The following is a 14,163-nucleotide window of genomic DNA, read 5'->3' on the forward strand; positions in this document are numbered from 1 at the left end:
CACATGCTTGTGCTTCTAGTTCCGATAATGCAGAAATAACCAACGAGTAAACTAACCGAACAATTCCACAACTACTACCTTATACACACAAGTGTAAAGGGATAAAGAATATTTACATACAGATATATGAATGAGTGATGGTACAGAACGGCATAGGCAAGATGCAGTAGATGGTATTGAGTACAGTATATACATATGAAATGAGTAATGTAGGGTATGTAAACATTATATTAAGTGGCATTGTTTAAAGTGGCTAGTGATATATTTTACATCAATTCCCATTATTAAAGTGGCTGGAGTTGAGTCAGTGTGTTGGCAGCAGCCACTCAATGTTAGTGGTGGCTGTTTAACAGTCTGATGACCTTGAGATAGAAGCTGTTTTTCAGTCTCCCGGTCCCTGCTTTGATGCACCTGTACTGACCTCGCCTTCTGGATGATAGCGGCGTGAACAGGCAGTGGCTCGGGTGGTTGTTGTCCTTGATGATCTTTATGGCCTTCCTGTGACATCGGGTGGTGTAGGTGTCCTGGAGGGCAGGTAGTTTGCCCCCGGTGATGCGTTGTGCAGACCTCACTACCCTCTGGAGAGCCTTACGGTTGTGGGTGGAGCAGTTGCTGTACCAGGCGGTGATACAGCCCAACAGGATGCTCTCGATTGTGCATCTGTAGAAGTTTGTGAGTGCTTTGGTGACAAGCCGAATTTCTTCAGAGGTTGAAGAGGCGCTGCTGCGCCTTCTTCACAACACTGTCTGTGTGGGTGGACAAATTCAGTTTGTCCGTGATGTGTACGCTGAGGAACTTAAAACTTACTACCCTCTCCACTACTGTCCCGTCGATGTGGATAGGGGGATGCTCCCTCTGCTGTATCCTGAAGTCCACAATCATCTCCTTTGTTTTTTTGACGTTGAGTGTGAGGTTATTTTCCTGACACCACACTCCGAGGGCCCTCACCTCCTCCCTGTAGGCCGTCTCGTCATTGTTGGTAATCAAGCCTGCCACTGTAGTGTCGTCCGCAAGCTTGATGATTGAGTTGGGTGAACAGGGAGTACAGGAGAGGGCTCAGAACGCACCCTTGTGGGGCCCAGTGTTGAGGATCAGCGGGGTGGAGATGTTGTTACCTACCCTCACCACCTAGGGGCGTCCCGTCGGGAAGTCCAGTACCCAGTTGCACAGGGTGGGGTCGAGACCCAGGGTCTCAAGCTTGATGACGAGTTTGGAGGGTACTATGGTGTTAAATGCTGAGCTGTAGTTGATGAACAGCATTCTCACATAGGTATTCCTCTTGTCCAGATGGGTTTGGGCAGTGTGCAGTGTGGTTGAGATTGCATCTTCTGTGGACCTATTTGGGCGGTAAGCAAATTGGAGTGGGTTTAGGGTGTCAGGTAGGGTGGAGGTGATATGGTCCTAGACTAGTCTCTCAAAGCACTTCATAATGTCGGAAGTGAGTGCTACGGGGTGGTAGTCGTTTAGCTCAGTTACCTTAGCTTTCTTGGAAACAGGAACAATGGTGGCCCTCTTGAAGCATGTGGGAACAGCAGACTGGGATAAGGATTGATTGAATATGTCCGTAAACACACCAGACAGCTGGTCTGCGCATGCTCTGAGGACGCGGCTGGGGATTCCATCTGGGCCTGCCGTCTGGGCCTGCAGCCTTGCGAGGGTTAACACGTTAAATGTTTTCCTCACGTCGGCTGCAGTGAAGGAGAGTCCGCAGGTTTTGGTAGCGGCACTGTATTGTCCTCAAAGCGAGCAAAGAAGTTATTTAGTCTGTCTGGGAGCAAGACATCCTGGTCCGCGACGGGGCTGGTTTCTTTTTGTAATCCGTGATTGACTGTAGACTGACTGTAGACCCTGCCACATACCTCAGGTTCACATGATGTAAATATATCACTAGCCACTTTAAACAATGCTACCTTATATAATGTTACTTACCCTACATTATTATTTTTGTAATCCGTGATTGACTGTAGACTGACTGTAGACCCTGCCACATACCTCAGGTTCACATGATGTAAATATATCACTAGCCACTTTAAACAATGCTACCTTATATAATGTTACTTACCCTACATTATTAATCTCATATGCATACGTAGATACTGTACTCTATATCATCGACTGCATCCTTATGTAATACATGTATCACTAGCCACTTTAACTATGCCACTTGGTTTACATACTCATCTCATATGTATATACTGTACTCGATATCATCTACTGTATCTTGCCTATGCTGCTCTGTACCATCACTCATTCATATATCCTTATGTAATATTCTTTATCCCCTTACATTGTGTATAAGACAGTAGTTTTTTTTGGAATTGTTAGTTAGATTACTTGTTCGTTATTACTGCATTGTCGGAACTAGAAGCACAAGCATTTCGCTACACTCGCATTAACATCTGCTAACCATGTGTATGTGACAAATACATTTGATTTGATTTGATTTTTTTTGTGTCTGAGCCTTTGAATTGCGACTCTACTTTGTCTCTATACTGGCGCTTAGCTTGTTTGATTACCTTGCGGAGGGAATAGCTACACTGTTTGTATTCGGTCATGTTTCCGGTCACCTTGCCCTGGTTAAAAGCAGTGGTTCGCGCTTTCAGTTTCCTGTGAATGCTGCCATCAATCCACAGTTTCTGGTTTGGGAATGTTTTACTCGTTGCTGTGGGTATAACATCGCCGATGCACTTTCTAATGAACTCGCTCACCGAATCATCGTATTCGTCAATGTTGTTGTTGGACGCAATGCGGAACATATCCCAATCCACGTGATCGAAGCAGTCTTGAAGTGTGGAATCAGATTGGTCGGACCAGCGTTGAACAGACCTGAGTGCGGGAGCTTCTATTTTCCGAAAGGAGGGCGGGGGAGGGCCTTACATGCATCGCGGAAGTTTGAATAACAATGATCCACGGTTTTACCAGCCCTGGTTGCGCAATCGATATGCTGATAGAATTTAGGGAGTCTTGTTTTCAGATTAGCCTTGTTAAAATCCCAAGCTACAATGAATTAGTTAGTTGAAGGATATGTGGTTTCCAGTTTACTTAGAGTCAAATAAAGTTCGTTCAGGGCCATCAATGTGTCTGCTTGGGGGGGAATATATGAGTCTGTGATTATAATCGAAGAGATTTCCCTTGGTAGATAATGCGGTCGACATTTGATTGTGAGGAATTCTAAGTCAGGTGAACAGAAGGACTTGAGTTCCTGTATGTTGTTATGATCACACCATGTCTTGTTAATCATAAGGCATTACCCCTCCGACATTGCTTACATCCACTATGACAGGTTCATTTTCCACCCTCCCAAAAGCCTGGAAGGGATGAGAGAGCCAAGCCTATGGATTTGTAGCTTCAACCCCACAGCACACACACACGCACTAACTGATTAATGGGCTGATGAATGTGTATTGTTTTCTCTTGATTCGTTTGCTCTTTTCTATATTATGTCTGTCTGTGATAAACTACCCAGGAAAGGGATGAATATATCCCATATTAATATACTGTGTGTATTAGAAAACATTCATATCTGAGACTCACTTAGATAATTAATTTGATGATACAGCAGTAGCAATACAATGATCTAACATCTATCGAAGAGACAGGAATGCTTATGGGGGAGATGTTGCTGTATATATATATATATATATATATATATATATATATATATATTCAGAGCCATATCCATGTAATGCATAGAGAAGATCTTATGTCAAGTAGAGGTCAACCGATTAATCGGAATGGCCGATTAATTAGGGCCGAATTCAAGTTTTCATAACAATCGAAATCGGTAATTTTGGACGCTGAATTTGCCTATTTTTTTAATCTTTATTTAACTAGCCAAGTCAGTTAAGAACACATTCTTATTTTCAATGATGGCCTAGGAACGGTGGATTAACTGCTTTGTTCAGGGGCAGAACGAAAGATTTTTACCTTGTCAACTCAGGGATTCAATCTTGCAACCTTATGGTTAACTAGTCCAACGCTCTAACCACCTGCCTCACGAGGAGCCCGCCTGTTACGCGAATGCAGTAAGAAGCCAAGGTAAGTTTCTAACTAGCATTAAACTTAATCAATCATAATCACTAGTTATAACTACACATGGTTGATGATATTACTAGTTTATCTAGCGTGTCCTGCGTTGCATATAATCGATGACGTGCGCATTCACGAAAAAGGACTGTCGTTGCTCCAACGTGTACCTAACCATAAACACCAATGCCTTTCTTAAAATCAATACACAGAAGTATATATTTTTAAACCTGCATATTTAGCTAAAAGAAATCCAGGTTAGCAGGCAATATTAACCAGGTGAAATTGTGTCACTTCTCTTGCGTTCATTGCACGCAGAGTCAGGGTATATGCAACAGTTTGGGCCACCTGGCTCATTGCGAACTAATTTGCCAGAATTTTACGTAATTATGACATAACATTGAAGGCTGTGCAATGTAACAGGAATATTTAGACTGATGGATGCCACCCGTTAGATAAAATTCAGAACGGTTCTGTATTTCACTGAAAGAATAAACGTCTTGTTTTCGAGATGATAGTTTCCGGATTCGACCATATTAATGACCTATGGCTCGCATTTCTGTGTGTTATTATGTTATAATTAAGTCTATGATTTGATAGAGCAGTCTGACTGAGTGGTGGTAGGCAGCAGCAGGCTCATAAGCATTCATTCAAACCGCACTTTCGTGCCTTTTGCCAGCAGCTCTGCTGTTTATGACTTCAAGCCTATCGACTCCAGGCTGATGTAACGATGTGATGTGAAATGGCTAGCTAGTTAGCGGGGTGCACGCTAATAGTGTTTCAAACGTCACTCGCTGTCACGTTCTGACCTTTATTTCTGTTGTTTTTGTCATTATTTAGTATGGTCAGGGCGTGAGTTGGGGTGGGCAGTCTATGTATGTTTTTCTATGATTTTGGGATTTCTATGTTTCGGCCTAGTATGGTTCTCAATCAGAGGCAGTTGTCATTAGTTGTCTCTGATTGAGAATCATACTTAGGTAGCCTGGATTTCACTGTTTGTTTGTGGGTGATTGTCTATGTTAGTTGCTTGTATCAGCACAGGTCTCATGTATAGTGTCACGGTCGTTATTTGTTTATTGTTTTTGTATAGTTTGTATTCAGTGTTCAGTGCTTTCTTTTATTAAATATTCATCATGAACTAGCACTCTTCAGATGAAGAGGAGGACACCCTTGACACTCGCTCTGAGACTTGGAGTAGTTGTTCCCCTTGCTCTGCATGGGTAACGCTGCTTCAAGGGTGGCCATTGTCGTTGTGTTCCTCGTTTGAGCCCAGGTAGGAGCGAGGAGAGGTACGGAAGCTAAACTGTTACTGGCAATACTAAAGTGCCTATAAGAGCATCCAATAGTCAAAGGTATATGAAATACAAATGGTATAGAGAGAAATACTCCTATATTGCCTATAATAACTACAACCTAAAACTTCTTACCTGGGAATATTGAAGACTCGTGTTAAAAGGAACCACCAGCTTTCATATGTTCTCATGTTCTGAGCAAGGAACTTAAACGTTAGCTTTCTTACATGGCACATATTGGACTTTTACTTTCTTCTCCAACACTTTGTTTTTGCATTATTTAAACCAAATTGAACATGTTTCATTATTTATTTGAGGCTAAATAGATTTTATTGATGTATTATATTAAGTTAAAACGGTTCATTCAGTATTGTTGTAATTGTCATTACAAATACAGTTTAAAAAATTGGCCGATGCATAGGCTTTTTTTGTTCTCCAGTAATCAGTATCGGTGTTGAAAAATCCTAATCGGTCGACCTCTAATTTCAAGTGTTATTGAAGTGTTGTGGTTGCAGGTTTACTTGGCACATCTATTTGTTGGTCTGGTGTGATTAATAAGGAGCACCCAGATGCTGCACTTGATGAATTTACACTTGATGATATTGCTTCTTACATTTATTGATAAAAATGCACCTGTTAAGAAACTGACTGTTAGAACTGTTCGGGCTTCATGGATTAATGCAGCATTGAAAAACTGTATGGTTGAAAGAAATGGGGCAAAAGCAGTGGATAATAAGTCTGGCTGCACATCTGACTGGCTGATTTACTGCAAATTGAGAAATTATACAACTAAACTCACCAAAAAGAAGAAACTGTATTATGAAGCCAAGATCAATGACATAAAGAATAATGGAACAAGTCTTTGGAGTACTTTAAATGAAATTATGGGCAGAAAGACAAATTCAACTCCCATCCTTCATCAAATTTGGATAATTCATCAAAAAAACATTTGATGTTGCCAATTGTTTTAATAATTACTTAATTGACAAGGTATGCAAACTTAGGCAGGAAATGCCAACAACGAACAGTGAGCAATCATACTCATGCATAAAAAAACAAATAATGATCAGGCAATCTTTGCAAGTTCGAGTTTTGTCAAGTTTGTGGGAAAATGATTGTTATTGATCAATAATTACAAATCTCCTGGCATTGACAACTTATGTAAAGCTGTTGAGGATAGTAGCGGACTCTATAGCCACTCCTATCTGTCCTTTCTTAGATCTGAACCTAGAGGAAAGTCTTTGTCCTCAGGCCTGGAGGGAAGCCAAAGTAATTTCACTACCCAAGAGGGGTAAAGCGGCCTTTACTGGTTCTAACAGCAGACCTATCAGCTTGCTGCCAGCTCTTAGCAAACTGTTGGAAAGAATTGTGTTTGACCAAATGCACTGCTAGATCTCTATAAACAACTTGACTTTCAGCATGCTTATTGAGAAGGGCACTCAACATCTACTGCACTGACACAAATGACTGATGATTGCTTGAAATAAATTGATAAGGAGAAGCTCTACTGTTAGATTTCAGTGCAGCCTTTGATATTATTGACCCTAACCTGTTGTTGAGAACTTGTGTGTTATGGCTTGTCAACCTCAGCTAGCTCTAAATCCATGATATGGCAATCTAATAGAACTCAGAGGGTTTTCTTAATATAAGCTTCTCTAATGTCAAACATGTAAAGTGTGGTGTACTGCTGGGCAGCTCTCTAGACCCTCTACTCTTATCTATTTTTATCTGTGACCTGCCAGTGGCATTCAACAGAGCATGCGTCTCTATGTATGCTGATGATTCAACCATATACACATCAGCAACCACAGCCTACCCTTAAGAAATAGTTGCAGTCTGTTTGGGAATGGGTGGCCAGTAATAAACTGGAACTGAACATCTCTAAAACTAAGAGCATTGTATTTGGTACAAATCATTCCCTACTTTCTAGACCTCTGCTGATTCTGGTAATGAATGCTGTGGCTGTTGAACAAGTTGAGACTAAAATACTTGGTGTTACCTTAGATTACAAACTCCCATGGTCAAAACATATAGATTCAATGGTTGTAAAGATGGGCAGAGGTCTGTCCGTAATAAAGAGATGCCCTGCTTTTGACACCACACTCCAAAAAGCAAGTCCTGCAGGCTCCATTTGTCTTATTTTAATTATTGTCCAATTGTGTGGTCGAGTGCTGCAAGGATAAACAAAGTTAAGCTGCAGCTGGCCCAGAACAGAGCTGCACATCTTGCTCTTCATTGTAATCAGAGGGCTAATATAAATACTATGCATGCCAGTCTCTCTTGGCTAAGAATTGAGGAGAGACTGACTGCATCACTCCTTTCAATAAGAAACATTAATGTGATAAATTCCAAATGGTTTGCATAGTCAACTTACACACAGCTCTGACACACACAAACTTACCCCACCAGACATGCCACCAGGGGTCTTTTCACAGTACCCAAATACAGAACACATTCAAGAAAGCGTACAGTATTATATATAGCAATTATTGCATGGAACTCCCTTCCATCTCATATTGCTCAAATGAACAGCAAACCTGGTTTAAAAAAACAGATAAAGCAACACCTCACGACACAACGCTTCTCTCCTATTTGACCTAGATAGTTTGTGTATGTATTGATATGTAGGCTACGTGTTCCTTTTATAAATTGATGTAGTTCTGTCCTTGAGCTGTTCTTGTCTATTAATGTTCTGTATTATGTCATGTTTCATGTTGTGTGGACCCCAGCTAATGGGGATCCTAAAAAAAAGACCAGATTAAATCAAGAATAGTCTATCACTTGTGAATTATATATTATCACTTGTGAATGATGCCCAGGATAAGAAACAACCCCTTTTATTGTTGTTGTGACCTTTTCAAATCATAGTTGCACAACCTCATGTAGCCTAGCCCATGGGTCTGTATTTTTTAAAGTGGCCAAATCCACTTTACAAGGGGTGTAGAGCCTAACTGGCATACATAAGCAGCGCATGAGTTTCAAGTTTGGGGGGGAGATCATTTTCACCATAAAAATGCACCAGCGTTACTGCAACAAGCACCTGCCCATAGTCCTCATGGCATGACGCTCCACTGTCCAAGACTCCACCACCTACATGCCTGCCCTCCTCATGCTGAGGAGAGAGATCCGCACCCCTGCAGAGATGGCGTTTGTTCAGCCCCAGGATAGCCCTCCTGTTCCCCCGGGGCTGGAGTATGCCCGGAGACTCCAGGACCGCCTGGAGACAGCCCACGCCTTTGCCAGAGAGCAACTGGTGAATGCTGGTGTGAGGCAGAAGAGGAACTATGACGTGCACACCCGGGGAAGAAGGGGAGAGAAGCCTTACTTGACATACAGACTAGATCCATGAGAGAGAATCTGGTACTTACAGGTATCCAAGAGAAAGAAGGAGAAGTTCCTGAATCTGTAGTTAGAGAGTTCCTCCTTACAGCACTTCGGATGTCATCAATAAACTATATATTGATAACCAGTTGTTCAGAGACAAAGTCTACTCCATGGGTATTTTAAAAATGACAAAGTTCTTCCTGTCTCAGCCTCCAGTATTAATGGTGCAGAAGTTTATGTGTCGGGGGGCTAGGACCAGTCTGTTATATCTGGAGTATTTCTTATCTGGTGTCCTGTGTGAATGTAAGTATGCTCTCTCTAACTCTCTCTCTCTTTCTTTCTTTATTTCTCTCTCTCAGAGGACCTGAGCCCTATGACCATGCCTCAGGACTATCTGGCCTGATGACTCCTTGCTGTCCCCAGTCCAGCTGGCAGTGCTGCTGCTTCAATTTCAACTGTTCTGCCTGCGGCTATGGAATCCTGACCTGTTCACCGGATGTGCTACCTGTCCCAGGCCTGCTGTTTTCAACTCTCTAGAGACAGCAGGAGCGGTAGAGATACTCTGAATGATCGGCTATGAAAGCCAACTGACATTTACCCCTGAGGTGCTGACCTGTTGCACCCTCGACATCCACTGTGATTATTATTATTTGACCCTGCTGGTCACCTATGAACATCTTGGCCATGTTCTGTTATAATCTCCACCCGGCACAGCCAAAAGAGGACTGGCCACCCCTCATAGCCTGGTTCCTCTCTAGGTTTCTTCCTAGGTTCTGGCCTTTCTAGGGAGTTTTTCCTAGCCACGTGCTTCTACACCTGCATTGCTTGCTGTTTGGAGTTTTAGGCTGGGTTTCTGTACAGCACTTTGAGATATCAGTTGAGGTAAGAAGGGCTTTATAAATATATTTGAAATTTGATTATAAATGAGTAAAATAATGAAACCCAATTCTAGCCCGGTTATGGATTGTAATAATACAACAAAAAATATAGCTTTTCCATATATCTTGAAATATAACTAATTGGAACACAAAAACACTAATTCAACATGGTGAAGATAAAAACTCAGTAAACAATAGGCACGGTATGTGTGGATGGTGTGGTTTTTTATGTTTGGGAAAGTGTGAGAAAGGTAATGGTTGCATATCCCAGAACCAATGTATTGTTGTGAGTGGGGGTGTGAGACAGCTTTCAATGTTGTTCAGATGGATATACTCTTTATAATGAATTATACATCTTATTTATTGTCATGGTGGAACAGCGTTTTAAAATAAATTATAAATGTATTTATTGTCCTATCATGGTGGAACAGTGTTTTAAAATGAACTACATTTTTAAAATAAATGATCTAATTTATTTCTTTATAATCCTATATTGATGGAACGGTTCACAACCCTATACCCTAGACACCCACCTGAATGACCCAGATATTAAGAAGTCCCTAACAGTTTTATGGGCCTGCTGTAAGCGGTCTGTATGTAGCCAGAATGCGGTCAGAGACCTAGAGCAGCACTGCCCCCTCAAGATTCTGAGCCTATTTGGCAGGGTTGGTTCTGCAAAGCCAAATCCCCCTAAAGGGAGAGCATAATATACAAGGAAATTCTCAAAGCTGCTAATTAGAATCTTGACGACCTTGTACCTAGCCGTTGGGGATTCTAGTGGGGGGCCCCCACCCAGGCAGTGGCAGTGCTGGCAACATTAGCTGCAGTAACCCATGGGGAGTGGGTCACACTCGGACATTCAGAGAGGGGGTATATTATTATTATTATCAAAAGTCTGACTGCATGGAGATGCTTGGGAATATGGTCCATACGGGGGATCATGTTGTGGGTGTTTCAGGGAAAAGGGGTACATTTGACCTCCATCATCTAGGACATGACGATGGTTAATAAAATCTCCCCATTTCTGCCCATTTGAACTTGTTATCAGTATAAAAGACACCTGTCCACAACCTCAAACAGTCACACTCCAAACTCCACTATGGCCAAGACCAAAGAGCTGTCAAAGGACACCAGAAACAAAATTGTAGACCTGCACCAGGCTGGGAAGACTGAATCTGCAATAGGTAAGCAGCATGGTTTGAAGAAATCAACTGTGGGAGCAATTATTAGGAAATGGAAGACATACAAGACCACTGATAATCTCCCTCGATCTGGGGCTCCACGCAAGATCTCACCCCGTGGGGTCAAAATGATCACAAGAACGGTGAGCAAAAATCCCAGAACCACACGGGGGGACCCAGTGAATGACCTGCAGAGAGCTGGGACCAAAGTAACAAAGCCTACCATCAGTAACACACTATGCCGCTAGGGACTCAAATCCTGCAGTGCCAGATGTGTCCCCCTGCTTAAGCCAGTACATGTCCAGGCCCGTCTGAAGTTTGCTAGAGAGCATTTGGATGATCCAGAAGTAGATTGGGAGAATGTCATATGGTCAGATGAAACCAAAATAGAACTTTTTGGTAAAAACTCAACTCGTCATGTTCGGAGGACAAAGAATGCTGAGTTGCATCCAAAGAACACCATACCTACTGTGAAGCATGGGGGTGGAAACATCATGCTGATAAGTGTACTATATTACGTATTGGATCTCTAAAAAAAAATCGCATTTTACATTATCCTGTAGTTTACCAATTAAATGGTCTGATGGAGATGTGGACATACTCTGTATACACAACGCAAAAGAAAGAAATTATCTTTCTCCAATAAATGTTTATAGAAAGTTAGCAAAAATAGATTAAGATCTTGGAACCATGGAAAGGAAAATACCTGTCTATTTGTGGAAAAATCACCCTGATGAACTCTTTAGTCATATCACAGTTTAGCTATTTGCTTATGGTTTTGCCTACACCTTAGTGACCTGCTTTTTAAATTATATTCACAAAAAATATTCTATTTTATTTGGAATGGCAAGCCAGACAAAATTTACAAGGGCCTATTTATATAACGAATATGAATTCGGAGGGCAGAAGTTATTAAATATTAAAGCATTAGACTTCTCACTAAAGGCATCAGTCATACAAAAGTTGTACTTAAATCCAAACTGGTTCTCTAGTAAATTGGTAGGAACGTCCCACCCCATGTTCAAGAATGGCCTTTTCCCCTTTATTCAGATTACAACTGCTCACTTTCAGTTGTTGAAAAGGAAATCATTTCCAAAATATCATTATTTTTTTTACACAAGCCTTAGAAAGTTGGTTGCAATTTCAGTTTAATCCACCTGAAAAGACAGAACAAATAATACAACAATTATTGTGGTTAAACTCAAATATACTAATTGATTAAAAAAAACATATTTTTCCGAGAAATGCTTAAAAAAGGTGTAATTTTAGTGAATGATATCATAAATAGGACTGGTGGAGTTATGTCACACATGGAAATGTCTGTTCTTACCCAAAATTACAACCACCTAATTGCAGCATTACCACAAAAATGGAAGAGGCAACTAGAAGGGGAAAAAGTAAGGAACGTGTGTGCCGGCCCTGCATTAAAGAACATAAATGGTTAAAGAAAAGTGTGATAAATAAAAACATATACCAATTTAATTTAAGGACCAAAAAACTGACAGCTGTGCCATATAAATTGCAAAATAGTTGGGAAGAGATTTGCGATGTCTCCATTCCATATGGTTTATGAATTGATTACGCAAAACACCGGATTCAAACTTCTAATTTTTCAATTTAAATGACTATACAAAATTCTTGCAACCAATAGAATGTTGAATGTTATATATATGGGGGATACAATCTTCCCAGCTCTACAGATTTAGCTGTGAAGAGGCAGAGTCATTAGATAATTTATTTTGGTATTTGTCCATATGTAGCTCGTTTTTGGTCACCGGTCCAGGAATGGCTGAAGAATTGCAACATTTGCCTAGAACTAGCGCTGCAGATAGCAAAATTGGGTGTTTTGAAAAGCCATAGTCAATCAATCAATAATATAATTATTATTTTAGCAAAAAATCATTTTTTATTTACAATCTGTAGAAGCTATGAGAATGGAATGGTTCAGTACTTTTGTGAAGCATCACAGCACAGTTGAAAAATATATGGCAAATAGAAATCCAAAGTGGATGGTGGGACTAATAAGATTACCAATGTAAAACATACGGGGTCTGTAAAATGTATATAAGTTCAGAACTTGTGAAATAGCACAGTTACAAATATAAATCAAACTGGATGGACATCAGAAATAGAGGAAGGACTAAAAACAAACAAAATATAACTATTGTAAAATAGATCCGGGTCGCTTCAGAGACTTTGTTTGTTCCCTCTGGGATGAGGGACTTTGTGGTGAGGGGGTTGTGTACTGACCCACACAGACAGCTGTGTGTCATGAGTTATGCTGATCGTTTGTTGTGTTGGATTTACCAGTACCCAGTGTACGACATGCCAGTCAACCTGCTATCTGCCAACCACGGGAATGCCTGGGATGTTCCGGTGCCGGGCATCCTTGTGGTGGGTGGAACAGCAAGGGGGAGGGGGTTGGCAGGGGGGTGGAGCACTGCAAGTTTAAGACAATGCTTAGCCATTGTTCTCTCTCTTACGTTTTGTCTTAACAAGAGATGGTCACGATTGTTTTATACTGTTATCCTTGTTCTTTTTGGCGTGAGCTACGGCCAAACAGTAGCCTGTGTTGAGTTGGGTTAATAAACCGAGAATTCGTAAACTCAAGCCTCGGTATGGACATTTGTTCATTTATGATCTAGCCAGGTCATTACAATATGTATTGTATCAAATGGTAGCCTACAATGGAATATAAATCAATAGGCTACTTGATGGCCAACAGAGGCAAATGTACCATTCTCCACATTTAATGTCAGTTTCATTGAGGACTTTTCTCCCATAAAAAGAACCACGCAAGGGAGTTCCATAACTTCCATTTCAAATGTCCACTCGGGCAGCCGGAGACCCAAGAACAGAGCATACATAAAACACTTCACTTGATACCGTTTTTTCTTAATTAAGCAAAGTCAACATTAGAATGCAGTTGAAAACACCTCCTAGCAAATTGAGATAATGCGCTCTTGTGCACCCAAACTAGTTTTCCAGTTATTTATCTCCATTATTTCTTGATGTGCATCAGTTCTAGCGTATTCATGTTTTATGGAAAAAGTGTTGGAAATAGGCATGTCTATAAGAACAGTCTAAGGATGCATTCCAAACACTTAAAAGACACACCCAATCCCCTCAGCCCACAAAATTAAGTGACACTTATATTGATGTATCATGACGTCTGACGAGTATACACTTGCAGGGCAAGGGGCGAGGGAGGATGTTGGGAAAAAGTTTGGATGTTGCCACACACATGCCTACTTGTTAACAAAATTAAGGAAGTTTCCTTTTAAACTATTCATAAATATTTTCCTGCCAACCACTATATGAAGAAGTTTAAGGAAAACATCAACTCAAATTGCTCCTTTTGTAATGACCACCCAGAAACAGTGTTGCATCTTTTTTTGGCATTGTATTAATGTAAGAAAACGGTGGCAAGACATTAGTAGATTTATAATTTAACACATTTAT

Source organism: Oncorhynchus kisutch, linkage group LG3 (assembly GCF_002021735.2).
Source record: "Oncorhynchus kisutch isolate 150728-3 linkage group LG3, Okis_V2, whole genome shotgun sequence".
In the NCBI taxonomy this organism is placed as follows: domain Eukaryota; kingdom Metazoa; phylum Chordata; class Actinopteri; order Salmoniformes; family Salmonidae; genus Oncorhynchus; species Oncorhynchus kisutch.